This window comes from Sebastes umbrosus, chromosome 18 (genome assembly GCF_015220745.1).
Source record: "Sebastes umbrosus isolate fSebUmb1 chromosome 18, fSebUmb1.pri, whole genome shotgun sequence".
NCBI classification, from domain to species: domain Eukaryota; kingdom Metazoa; phylum Chordata; class Actinopteri; order Perciformes; family Sebastidae; genus Sebastes; species Sebastes umbrosus.
Genome location: NC_051286.1, coordinates 642,660 through 656,865, shown reverse-complemented (window position 1 = coordinate 656,865; position 14,206 = coordinate 642,660).

The window sequence follows — 14,206 nt, the reverse complement described above, 5'->3', positions numbered from 1 at the left end:
ATTTTTATATATCTGACCTTCATGTCTGTTTTTTATTTAGTTTTATTGTAAAGCATTTTGTGATGTTTGCTCTTGACAGTTGCTTACTTAGTACATTTTGTTTTTCACTTTGGGAGGATAATTTCTTAAAACATCACTGTTCCTGTGATTATAAAGTAAACTAAATCTGAATTAAAGTATGAAAACTACAAATCAAGGAAGCATCACTTTTTATGCTAGTAAAATGTTAAGACAATTTGAACATGCATTTTGATCTTAATGTACACCAAAGTAGTTTATTTCATTAAAATAATTGTGAATATGTTAAAAAATAATCTCAGAATTTAATTGCAGCGAAACTAAAGACTTGTTCGTTTCCATGTGGCCGAACTTTCCACCAACTTTCACTGAAATGTTTAACAAGGAAAAGACAGTGAACAGAAGCAGGATGGGATTATGTAAGATAACAGCAGATATAAAAACACCCAGGGTGAATCAGGTGAAAGCTGTGATCACTTAATTAACCTCACCTGAGGTAGCTTCTGACATTCAGCAGCAGAAACAAGTCAAACGAGAACTTTTGAGCCTTGAGGCGGTTGCAACATGATTCCCACAGAAAGCTTGTGCAGCTCGATAGCAGGAAGGTGATTAATGTAATGCTTCCTTTGTTTGAAACGACATTCAGAACGAACATAATGAACTTCCTGTTTAGAGTTAAGCAATGTCTGGGCTGCGGCTAGAAAGCAGCGGAGAGGTGGGAGAGATGAAACTTTAATACAAGTTTAATGAGACCTGAGGGGGGAAACTGGGTCACTGCAGCAGAACATGAGAGAACAAAAGAGAACATATTCAGATCTAATCTTCAGCTGCTTCATCACACCAACATGCAACTCTGGTTTTAATTCTGATATAAAACAATAGAAAGATATCTTTAAAAATGTTTCAAAAGAATGGAGTTATTATACTAATTATATAAACACAAATGTAGAGAAAATTCCAAATTATAAAACAAAATATAAAAGCATTAAACACAAGCTGTTATGCATTAAAAAAAGTGACTCAAAACAACGACAAAGACACGAATAAACAACCAAAAAGACACAAAATGACCACAAAGAGACAAAGAAAACACAAAGAGACTAAAAACGTCCACAAAGAAATAAAAAAAACCCACAAAGAGACATAAAACAACCACAGAGGGCACAAAACAACCAAAGAGAATTTCATTCTGTTATAAAATAATTGAGAGACATCTTTAAAAGATAGTCATTATTATAAAAAACAAAAATGTAAAGAAAATACAACATGATAAAAAAACATAAAAGCATTAAACACAAGCTGTTATGCATAAATTAATAGTGATTTTTAGTCTTGTAAATGGACTAAAACATAAAACAACGCCGGTGTACGGTCATTTAATTCATGTGACAACACGCTGAATGAGATGTCAAACTCTGTCGACCTTTTGCCTGCATGATGACATCATCGTCACTTAAAGAAAGGCTTAGTGTGAGCTGCACGGAGCTGCTGTATCAGCTGGCTTTAAACCAAACGGAGGTGTGATTTAAGGAGCAGAGAAACCACACGGTGACGGTTCAGGTGCTGCACGGCAGTGGGAAAGTCAAACAGTGGGACCGGTTTGGGCAGTGAAGTGGTTCAAAGGTAAAACACTGTTCATTGTCCTCTATGACCTTTAGCTCACATTAGTCGGTTCCTTCAGCCTATGAGAGATCCCAGCCTGTACCTTTGACACAGTCCACCTCCATCACGCTGTTACACCCAGCGGTGGTTTTAAAAGCCCACGGATGACACCTACGCAGCCACAACCACCCACTGTGTTGGGTTCAGGAGCAGGATTATCAACTTTAACATGAACAGCTTCTTCTTCTTCTTCTTCTTTTTAGGCAGCTGAATTTATTTACTGCATTAAAAATGCCTCCAGATATGAATACAAATATTGTTTTTCATGTACGAGAAGCAACGAAATTCATCACAAAGATCAAACACAGTAGAGCAGTATGCAATAGAGTTCATGTGATAAACGAGTCCAGGGGCGATGCATTATTCATTTAACTCTTAATAACTCTTTTCAGCATCATGGGTGGATTAGTGAACCTGGCCGACTGGCTGCAGGACCAGAGGCCTCTGGACCAGAACCTCTGTATCAAGGAGCCGTTGAACATGTCTTGTTGGATAGTCAATAAAATGTGAAACAATGACAAAGAGAAGCAAACAAAACCTAAAGAGACTCAAAACGCCCACAAAGAGATGCAAAATGACCACAAAAACACACAGAGCGACTACAAAGAGACTCAAAACGCCCACAAAGAGATGCAAAAAAAACACAAACAGAAGTAAAAAAAACCCAAAGAGAAGTAAAACAACCACAAAACAGAAGTAAAACAACCACAAAGAGACTCAAAACAACCACAAAGAGACTCAAAACAACCACAGAGAGACTCAAAACAACCACAAAGACATGCAAAAAAAACACAAACAGAAGTAAAAAAACCCCAAAGAGAAGTAAAACAACCACAAAACAGAAGTAAAACAACCACAAAGAGACTCAAAACAACCACAAAAAGACTCAAAACAACCACAGAGAGACTCAAAACAACCACAAAGAGACTCAAAACAACCACAAAAAGACTCAAAACAACCACAAAGAGACTCAAAACAACCACAAAGAGACTCAAAACAACCACAAAGACACACAAAACAACCACAAAGAGACTTAAAACAACCACAAAGAGACTCAAAACAACCACAGAGAGACTCAAAACAACCACAAAGAGACTCAAAACAACCACAAAGAGACTCAAAACAACCACAAAGACACACAAAACAACCACAAAGAGACTTAAAACACCCACAAAGAGACTCAAAACACCCACAAAGAGACTCAAAACAACCACAAAGAGACTTAAAACAACCACAAAGAGACTCAAAACAACCACAGAGAGACTCAAAACAACCACAAAGAGACTCAAAACAACCACAAAGACACACAAAACAACCACAAAGAGACTTAAAACACCCACAAAGAGACTCAAAACACCCACAAAGAGACTCAAAACAACCACAAAGAGACTAAAACAACCACAAAGAGACTCAAAACAACCACAAAGAGACTCAAAACAACCACAGAGAGACTCAAAACAACCACAAAGAGACTCAAAACAACCACAAAGAGACTCAAAACAACCACAAAGAGACTCAAAACAACCACAAAGAGACTCAAAACAACCACAGAGAGACTCAAAACAACCACAGAGAGACTCAAAACAACCACAAAGAGATGCAAAAAAAACACAAACAGAAGTAAAAAAACCCCAAAGAGAAGTAAAACAACCACAAAACAGAAGTAAAACAACCACAAAGAGACTCAAAACAACCACAAAGAGACTCAAAACAACCACAGAGAGACTCAAAACAACCACAAAGAGATGCAAAAAAAACACAAACAGAAGTAAAAAACCCCCAAAGAGAAGTAAAACAACCACAAAACAGAAGTAAAACAACCACAAAGAGACTCAAAACAACCACAAAAAGACTCAAAACAACCACAGAGAGACTCAAAACAACCACAAAGACACTCAAAACAACCACAAAGACACACAAAACAACCACAAAGAGACTTAAAACACCCACAAAGAGAGTCAAAACACCCACAAAGAGACTCAAAACAACCACAAAAGAGACACAAAACAACCACAAAGAGACACAAAACAACCACAAAGAGACACAAAACACCCACAAAGATACTCAAAACAACCACAAAGAGACACAAAACAACCACAAAGAAACTCAAAACAACCAAAAAGAGACTTAAAACAACCACAAAGAGACTCAAAACACCCACAAAGAGACTCAAAACAACCACAAAGAGACTCAAAACAACCACAAAGAGACTCAAAACAACCACAAAGAGACTCAAAACAACCACAAAGAGACTCAAAACAACCACAAAGACACACAAAACAACCACAAAGAGACTTAAAACAACCACAAAAGAGAGTCAAAACACCCACAAAGAGACTTAAAACACCCACAAAGAGACTTAAAACACCCACAAAGAGACTCAAAACAACCACAAAGAGACTCAAAACAACCACAAAGAGATTCAAAACAACCACAAAGAGACTCAAAACAACCACAAAGAGACTCAAAACAACCACAAAGACACACAAAACAACCACAAAGAGACTTAAAACACCCACAAAGAGACTCAAAACAACCACAAAGAGACACAAAACACCCACAAAGAGACTCAAAACACCCACGAAGAGACTCAAAACAACCACAAAGATACACAAAACAACCACAAAGAGACACAAAACAACCACAAAAAGAGACTCAAAACAACCACAAAGAGACTGAAAACAACCACAAAGAAACTCAAAACACCCACAAAGAGACTCAAAACAACCACAAAGAGACTCAAAACAACCACAAAGAGACTTAAAACAACCACAAAGAGACTCAAAACAACCACAAAGAAACTTAAAACAACCACAAAGAGACTTAAAACAACCACAAAGAGACTTAAAACAACGTGTTAAAGGCTGTAGAGTATTTGGATTTATAAATAGCAGCAGTTTATTGATATTATTTCATGCTAGCAACATTTAAAGTTGTTCATTTGGTATTAATTTATTACACGGAGGAAACAATGTAATTTATTTATAATTGTATGTATTGTTAGTTTCTCAGTCCGCCTCTGTGCCAGAGCACTGTGTCAAAGTGAACCTGTTTCCATGATTAAATATATAAATATATAAATATATACGCGTCAGAAACCAGTCCACCAACGTATGAAGAGCAAAGTTCATTTAGTGTCACATGAAGCTGCTGACTTCATTAGTTTACGACCTTCCGCCTGTTTTAACCACTGAATCACCGCTCACATGCCAACGTCGAACTATGAGGAATCATAATCACATCTAGTTTCACATCGGTCGTACTCATGTCTACTTTAGTACGTCATTAAAACCTGAATGACAATATGCATTGTGCTCTCGTTAAACCAATCAGGTCCCCGACAGAATCATCATTTAAAGAAACTTTAAGGGAGGAATGTATTTAAAATGAAAGTAAAAGAAGAAATAAAGGAGGTGCAAAGTACAGATGAAGCTGCAACTCATTAGAGAAAGTGTAAAGTACCTGTTAGTCTGTTTTAAATTACAAGCTACGCAGTACATGACACTATATACAACGAAACTGGGGGTGCCACAACTGAAGGAGCATTTGCAATAAATCAAGAATATAAACACGTAAAAACAAGAATAAATAATAATAATAATAAAATAAATAAAAAGAACACTTAGGTCATAACAGAACGGATGATGTCACAGTAAATAAATCAGGATGAGGTAATAAATATATTGCACATTTCTTCGACAGCTGAGGGAAGTTATTTGCGATTAATCACGATTAAATATTTTAATCGATTGACAGCCCTATGAAGTCGTAAATTTGCAAAAAAAAGATTGAATATTGTCTGAGATTAATTTGGCAAATTTCTGATAAAAAAAAATACAAATTTGCGAGATTATAAAAATTTCCGAGAAAAAAAAAACTCAGATATTGTCTGAGAAGTCAATTTAAATATGGACAATCATGCGATTAATCACGATTCAATATTTGAATGGATTTGCAGCCCTATATTATATATTATATATTATATATATAATGTAACTGAATTCAGATTAGTTGTTATTGTTTCATCACCCCTATAAATGAATGAATAATATAAAACTGCAGCAGCTGATATGGAGGTTTATTTAAATTAAAGGGACTGTTTGTAACTTTTTACATTTATAAATCTACCGGGTCGGGATCCCGCTCGCATATGCACGCTCGCGTGTGGCTACGCTGTTCAGACCGCACCTCTGCTTGCCTTCACTCACACACCACGCTCCTTCTCTCTCTCTCTCTCCACCTCTCACGTGCATGCTGCTCACTCCACACTGCAGAAGAGTTAGTTTAGCTCTGAGAATATCTAGTGAATGTTCAGTGGACGTTTGTGCAGAAATAACTGCTGCAGCTCCTCCAGACCAACAGAGGTTTCCCGTGTCTTGTGAAGTGACGGGGCTCCGCAGAGAGAAACGTAATCGTCTCCGACCAAAACTCCGGCGTCTCCCCCGTTCCCTCCGGCCGCGGTCGGGAGGCTGAGGCGGGAAAAGCCAACACTAGGATCAGCATTGATTCATGGAGAGACCTTGGTCTGGTCAGCTAACATTACTGCCAAGCAGCTGAAATATAGAGTGATATTGTGCTTTTAGCTGACGTGTGTCTCCTCACTGTGTTGAGCGATGCTCCTTCATGTCTATGTAGAGCGAGCACAAGCGCCAGCAACAGGACGCTGACTTTAGTTGACTTAACGGCCACAGGTGAAGCTGTTAACAACACATTTATGAAAGTTACAAATAGTCCCTTTAAGGAATGCAAATAAAGATTTTCTGAAATATATATATAAATATCATTCAGGTTTTCATCAACCACATGATATAAATCATTATATTGATGCAGTATCTGATAGGTGCATCAGCAGCATCAGCAGCATCAGACGGTGTAACCTCAGTGTTCTCAGCTCGGTCACCGTCGGTCATCAGCTCGTCTCAGCTTCTATCAGATTTACCGGAACGAGGTGAATCATTCAGATCGAAAGTGCAAATGATCCCGTAACGTTCAAACACCCGTTTATTACCACATTAACGTGGACGGTAAGAGCTGCGTTATCCCTCCATCAGTCCATCCCTCCATCCATCCCTCCATCCCTCCATCCATCGTGTCTCACACCTTCCCCCCACCCTGCTTCTCATCAGTGACGTGATGCTGGAGGAGAGAGGGGAGGTGGAGATAGGGTGGGGGGGAGGAGGAGAGGAGGGATGGATGGAGGGAGGAGGGGGGGAAGAGGAGAGGAGAGGGGGAGAGGGGGAGGGAAGAGAGAGAGGAGGGAGGGAGGAGTATGAGGGGAGGAGGAGGAGCTGAAGGGGATTTCCCGGATCTCCCGTGACAAAGAAGAAGAAGAGGAGGAGGAGGAGGAGGAAGAGGAAGAGCTTCCCGGAAAGGATGACGCCATCTGGACAGAGACGGGATGAAGAAGGAAGAGAGGAGGAGACAATAACAAAACAATACAGAAATCAAAATAAAAGAAAAAGTTATAAAATAATCATCATTGTTTTAGTGTTATTGTTTGGATTTCATTTTTCTTATGGTTCTACAAATTCTTAAAATATAATAAAATATGTATTATGTTTTATTATAATAATATAATTGATTATAATACTATAATTAAATATAATATAATACAAATTATTATTACTATTATTTTTATTATTATATTTTTCAGCTGTATTATTTATGCTATATTATTATTCACAGTTACAGGAGAAATACTCAATTTATAAATATAATAATCACTATGAATTATTATTATATTATTATTATCATTATTATTATTATTATTGTTATTATTATTATTATTATTATTATTATTATTATTAATAATAATGATAATAATATAAATACCCTACACATAAATAAAATATTACCTTAATAGTATTACTAATAATGATAATAATCATCATATTCATAATCATAACACAAAAGGGTATTTACATTAATTTATTTTACATTAATTTTGTATTTATTTTACATATTTGATTTAATATTATATTTAATTAATTTATAAAATAATTAATGAATTGTGTCATATTTATGCCACTTTGCAGAATAATATATATATATATATATATATACATATATATATATATATATATATATATATATATACACCTACATGTAATATAGATTACAACAATAGAATAAGAATAAATTCTGATTTGTTGGTGTTTTAATTCTATATTTTGTCTTATAGTAGCAGGGGCGTAAACAACAGCTCCTCTGTCCTCCTCTTCCTCCTCCTCCTCTTCCTCCTCCTCCTCTTCCTCCTCCTCCTCTTTTATTCTCAGCAGGAGTGGATTACGTCACCCTCTTCCTTTCCGGGAAATAATGCCTCTCATCCTGCCGGTGGCTTTACCGGGCAACCAGCGGGGAACCGAGAAGAGACACCGGGAGGATGGGAAGCCTCCTCCTCTTCCTCCTCCTCCTCCTCTTCTTCACCAACAACACTTATCATAAACACTTTTATTTCATTATCGGAACATTTCAAAGTTGCAGTCTCGTTTAGAAATCCAGGAAAAAGGAACTTTGTTCAACAATAATAGAACAACAGCTCTTTTGTTCTTAATCTGTAAATCTGGAGGAGGAAGGGGGGGGGCAGATTATTAACGAGACTACTATAATATAACACCCTGCAGAGTTTTGCCCATTCATTCAAATACAAATACTTGAAAAACTGTATTGACACTTTAAATATTAAATATATATTTTCACATTTGCAGGGAGTCACTGCAAGCTGTTAGTAAAACGTGATGGATTACTGAGCTGCTCCGTATCTGAGAGTGGAACATCTAAACAGAGAGCACTTCACAGGATTTATTAATCTAAATTATAATATAAACTTCTAAACAAAACTAATGCCAAAACATCGACTCAGTAATAATGAAAACTGACAAAATAGGACACGTCAGTTCATTCATTTGGACACGTATAAATGATCAAACCAGTCGCCAGAATAAAATGTTTGCATCGTACGTTTCTGAACCAAAACACGTTTCACATCAACATTTCTAGACACGAGTATATTCAGCGTCATCGTGTTTTAACCGCTCTTGATATATTTGGTATTTTCAAAACTGCATTCTCAAATACGTTTAGGTTTTAGGTATCAAAACGATCTGGTTAGGTTTAGTAAAGGATCAAGTTTTGCGTTAAAATAAGTACGTTTCCTTTGGTTTCACACCGGATACGAACAGAGAGTTTGTAATATAGGAACATCAGTTTTAGGAAACCTGGAGGCTGAAACTGAGTCCAGTTAAATAAAATGTGACTCTCTGCAGTCTGAGAGAGCTCCGTCTGTTAAATGTCCACACGACTAAAACGTCATCTGTTGTTGGAATGAACCTGTGTCCTGAAACATAAAGATCTCCCCCAACAGGAGAGGTGTCTTCTGAATGTGTGTAATATATTTTATATTTAACCCCCCCGACATCCTGACCTGAAACGTGTTCTGAGAAAGCGCCGTGTTAGCAGATAATAAAAGAATAAATTACATCAATATTGATATTTCATCTGGATATAAAAGTAGTGGTGTTGAAGTCTAACGGCTTAAAAAGCTGCGTCCGCTAGAAGATTGTTACGACGGAATAATAGGGCATAAAAAACATAATTATGGAGCCGGGGGACGGGGCTGATATTACACAAAAAAGCTTCTGAGGTTAAAGTGGTAAATTTACAAGCAATAAAATCGCAAATTTGCAGGATTACGAAGTCGTAAATTTACGAGAAAATAACTTTAATATTGTCTGAGATTAAAGTAATAATTTTACGAGAAAAAAAACTCAGATATTGTCTGAGATTTAAGTGGCAAATTTACAAAAAAAAAAAAAAATTTGCAAGATTATAAAGTTGTTAATTTACGAGAAAAAAACTTTAATATTGTCTGAGATTAAATTTGTAAATTTATGAGAAAATAAACTCAGATATTGTCTGAGATTTAAGTTGCAAATTTAAAAATCAAAAACCCACAAATTTGCAAGATTATAAAGTTGTTAATTTACGAGGAAAAGAAATGTGGATATTGTCTGAGATTAATGTGGCAATTAATGAGAAAAAAACTAAGATGTTGTCTGAGACTAAAGTGGTAAATTTACAAAAAAAAAACCACAAATTTGCAATATCATAAAGTTGTTAATTTATGAGAAAAATTACAAATTTGCGAGCTTATAAAGAAAATAAAAGTTCAAACCTGTGATAATAAAAAATAATATTTTTAATTTGTTAAGGAACCAATTTAATCTTATAAATCCTGAGTTTTTTCTAGGAATATTTCCCCTCTACCTACAACGGCTCTAATACACCATCATAGATTTATGCCAATGCAGATAAAATGTGTTTTTGCGTTGACCTCCATCAGGTAGATCATAATGTTAATCAGAATCAATAAATGATTCTTAAATAAAAAGGAAGAAACATCCACATGCTTCCAGACGAGCTAGTGAGTCTAAAAAAGGACATAAATATGAACTATCAGAGGTGACGTGTCCTCATGAAACATGCTCAAACATGCACGGCTTCTTTTGTTTTTCACTTTCTCTTCTACTCAGAGCAGATTGTGTTTATGAGAAACTGCCTGATATCCTGATCGGGTCCCTCATAGTGAAACTTACAGCCCCGTCAACACGTCTGTTTTCTCTATCAGCCAACATCACAAACATACTGTACCTCTACCTCTACTGACGCTGACAGCCGGTGAAAGTGAGAGTAGAACGTGGTGGTTAACGGATGTGATGAAGTCACCGTCATTCTGCTCTCAGTTTGATTCAAAGGAGTTTATTTGAGACTCACAACTGATATGAAATGATAAAACACGACTTATTGTCCCGAGAGAAACACAACTTTAGAAGGTCAAAGAACCGGAGAGGCAACGGCAGACCACGTAATACTCTAATTATTGTAATTATTAACAGGTTATTTGTGTCTCACATTTAGCTAATTAAATACTTTACTTTGCTTCTTACAGTTTATTTATCATTTATTAAATAAAATAATAATTAAAACAACATGTTAATCATGTCTTATATGATCTACAACCAGTTTTACATCCTCTTTTACATGTACTCTCAGCATTTAAACTGTACTTGTATCAATTAAACAATGTTTTAACAGTCTTGATCTCTAAATAAATATTGTAAAATTAACATTAAAACTTGTCAGACAGACACAGAGGTTTGGTTGGTGTGAACGTACACACACACACACACACACACACACACAGAGAGAGAGCTCCGTATGAAACCCTTCAAATATAAAAATAGAGAATGTGATATTTAGCCGGCGGGTTAGCGCTCCGATCATCTGGTATTAATAGTCAACGGGGTCAGCGGTGACTTCACAGCGCAGCATCAATCTGGATTACCACACTGACCTCTTAAACGTTTCAACACCTGTCTGCCTGCTCACACACACAGAGACAGAGACGGTTTCAACAGGTGATGAAGATTCAGGAAAAAGTCTTGAAGTATTACTAAAAAAGTTTTACGCTTGGTTGTGAATTGAACGAATTTTCTACGATACCGTCGGCACCGTCAGGGCTCCAGACTAACGGCGTCCTGTTGTCCCGGCGTCCCGGGGACGATAGAAAGTTTCCCATTAAATACTAGAAAATGACCTGTCTTTTTATTATATATACATTATTAAATAATAGAAAATGGCTTATTTTTTTACTATATATTCACCTTTAAATAACAGTAAATGTCTTGTTTTTTATTGTATATAAATTATTAAATAATAGAAAATGGCTTGTTTTGTTTTACCAGAGATGTTCCATTAAATAATACTAAATTTAAATAATACAATAATAAATAATAATAAATAAAACTGTTAATTAATACTAAATTTAAAAGTTTTTTAATTACAGGACAAAGTCCGGGTAATGAGTTGCTACTACTTTTTCTGTTATTTTGCAGATTATTTTCTTAGAAAATTCCATCGCTGACGTTACTTGTGAACAGCTACCGTTGAAATGTTCACCTTCAGCAAACACTAAATCTGAGACTGCTTCCACTTTCTTTTCCTGAGAACAGGTATTTCATGTTTGTATAACTCAGCCTGCCGTAGGTACGTACTCCATGACCCGGATCTCATCGGATCTTTAACCTTTAACCATCGGTGAACCTGGTTATAAAGGTTTCAGTCTGCAGCAGGTGGACCTGGTTATAAAGGTAATAAAGGTTATAAGGGTTATAAAGGTTTCCACTGTGCAGTCTGCAACAGGTCAACCTGGTTATAAAGGTTATAAAGGTTTCCGTTGTACAGTCAGCAACAGGGAAACACTGTTTAGTCAACTATTAACTGTCTTTACTGCCGGCTGGTATTCACCGTGATGACATTCCTGTTACACACACACAGAGAATGTGAAGGCTCTTCTGAATGGAAAGTCACCATGGAGGTGTTTTTATCAGCCCATCAAGGCTTCCCTGGAAACAATGCATGACACGCACGCACACACACACACACACACACACACACACACACACACACACACACACACACACACACACACACACACACACACACGCACATGCACGCACACACACACACTCACACACACACGAACACACGCACGCACACACACACTCACACACACACACACACACACACACACACACACACACACACACACACACACACACACACACACTGATGTAAGTTTCTAGATCAGTCATGGCAGTCACAGTACAAAGTCATATTTCCTTTTGTACAATTCATTTCTAGTAAAGCCATGAACCCTCATGACACCAACATATAGAGGGTTGATTTTGACATTTCACAACTTCTGAACTCTTCTGAAGCAACTTCAGCTTCAGCTTCTGAGAAAAGAGACTTCTGGATTAAATGAAAGTGAAAGTTTAAATGTTTAGTTGTTGCAGGCAGAAGAAACTGGAAGTTTCTAGATTACAACAGTCGCAGGCTTTGAGCTGGAAATGACAGGAAATGAGTGACGAGGAAGGAAAAGAGAGAAAGAGGTGAAGGCGGAGGAGGAAAGAGCTCTGCCAGACCTTCATCTACTAATACGCTTATTATTACTAATAATACAGAGAGAGGTTTTACTGCCAGCTCATGGTAGGTTTACTGATCTGGTAAAGTCTGTAAAACTCCCTCTGCAAGCTGGAAAAGTGCTCATAAAGAGTCTGTTTGTTCAGACAGAATGAACAGAAGCCGGTGCAGGTTCAGAGCATGTTTTAGGCTTATTTTGGTGAAACAGAATGTGTTTGTCTGAACATACTGAGCGTACGGATGAAGTGCAGAGAAGGAGATCATGCGTGCTGGGATAGTTTTTATTTCCCCGAGTGTTAAAACCTGCAGTTCATGAGTTCAAGTTAAACACAGCGGTTCATGTGATGTGTTACAAAAAGTTAATCCGACTTTTTTTTTTTTGCATTTTGCCACCTATCCCGCTGAGCAGAGACACGTCCAAAAGACATCAATTTAACGTCTCTGTCGACCGTCCAAAAGACGTCCACTGAGGAGCCAGAATGAAATGTTTTTGCGACGTATTTTTTAAACGACTGTTAAACTATTGATGTCAACCTGAGTCCACCAGACGTCCAAAAGTGTGTCTGGACTGACGGACGTTATACAGACATGATCTGAACGTCTTCCTGACGTCACATGTTTGCTGGGATGTCTCGCAAGACGTGTCTCAATTTCCTCTCCTGCCTTTTCAAAATAAACTCAACAAAACTACTTCGTTAGGTTTAGGAACAGATGGTGGTTTGGGTTCAAATAACTACGGAAGTTACGAGACAAATAAATAAATAAAGAAACAAATAAAGCGTTGACTTCTAGTTTCACTCGGGACATGAACGCCGGTCTCCTGGGTGAACGTTTTAAACCCACCCATCCACCCCGACCTCCTCCCTGCATGCTGTTTGTCGCCCTTTGTAATTCTTGCGTGCATCAAATACAAATTGATTTTGCGGTATCTATACGAATCACAGTAGGCTACATTATTTTTCGTAGTATAGCTACGAACGGTGTCCCCTGTTCCCATTTACGACAGATATATGAACTATTTTTCAATCCTTTTGAGATGCCTACAAATCTGTAAATCATTTATGAAAAAACATGATGGTTGCCAAGGAGAGAAATATCACCCCGTAGAGCCGACATCCTGTTTTCAATCTAATTGTTCTCCAGCCGTCTTCATCATTCTGAAACCAGAACTGAGGATGACTTGTTTTCACCTAAAAAGAGTCAAAGAATGATCTGATGTTCAAGTCATATGACATGTATAGGAAGGGTAGGAATTTGGCACAAACAGCATTACTCATCTTGAAACCTATTTTTGTTATATTATTTCAGCAGAACTGTTGCTCCATTCAGTCAGAGAGACGAAGGGGAAATGACACACAGAATGAAGGAGAAAGAAACCCCCCTATTATCAGTTATTTATATTCCTTAGACAGTGGAGAGGAATACGTGAAACATGGGGGGAGAGAAACAGTTATAGATTCAAACCGGTGGTGATTTTATTGAACAAATCTTAAACCACGAAGCCTCAAACTTTGACTTTTTTTTTTTGTGATACATTTTTTAT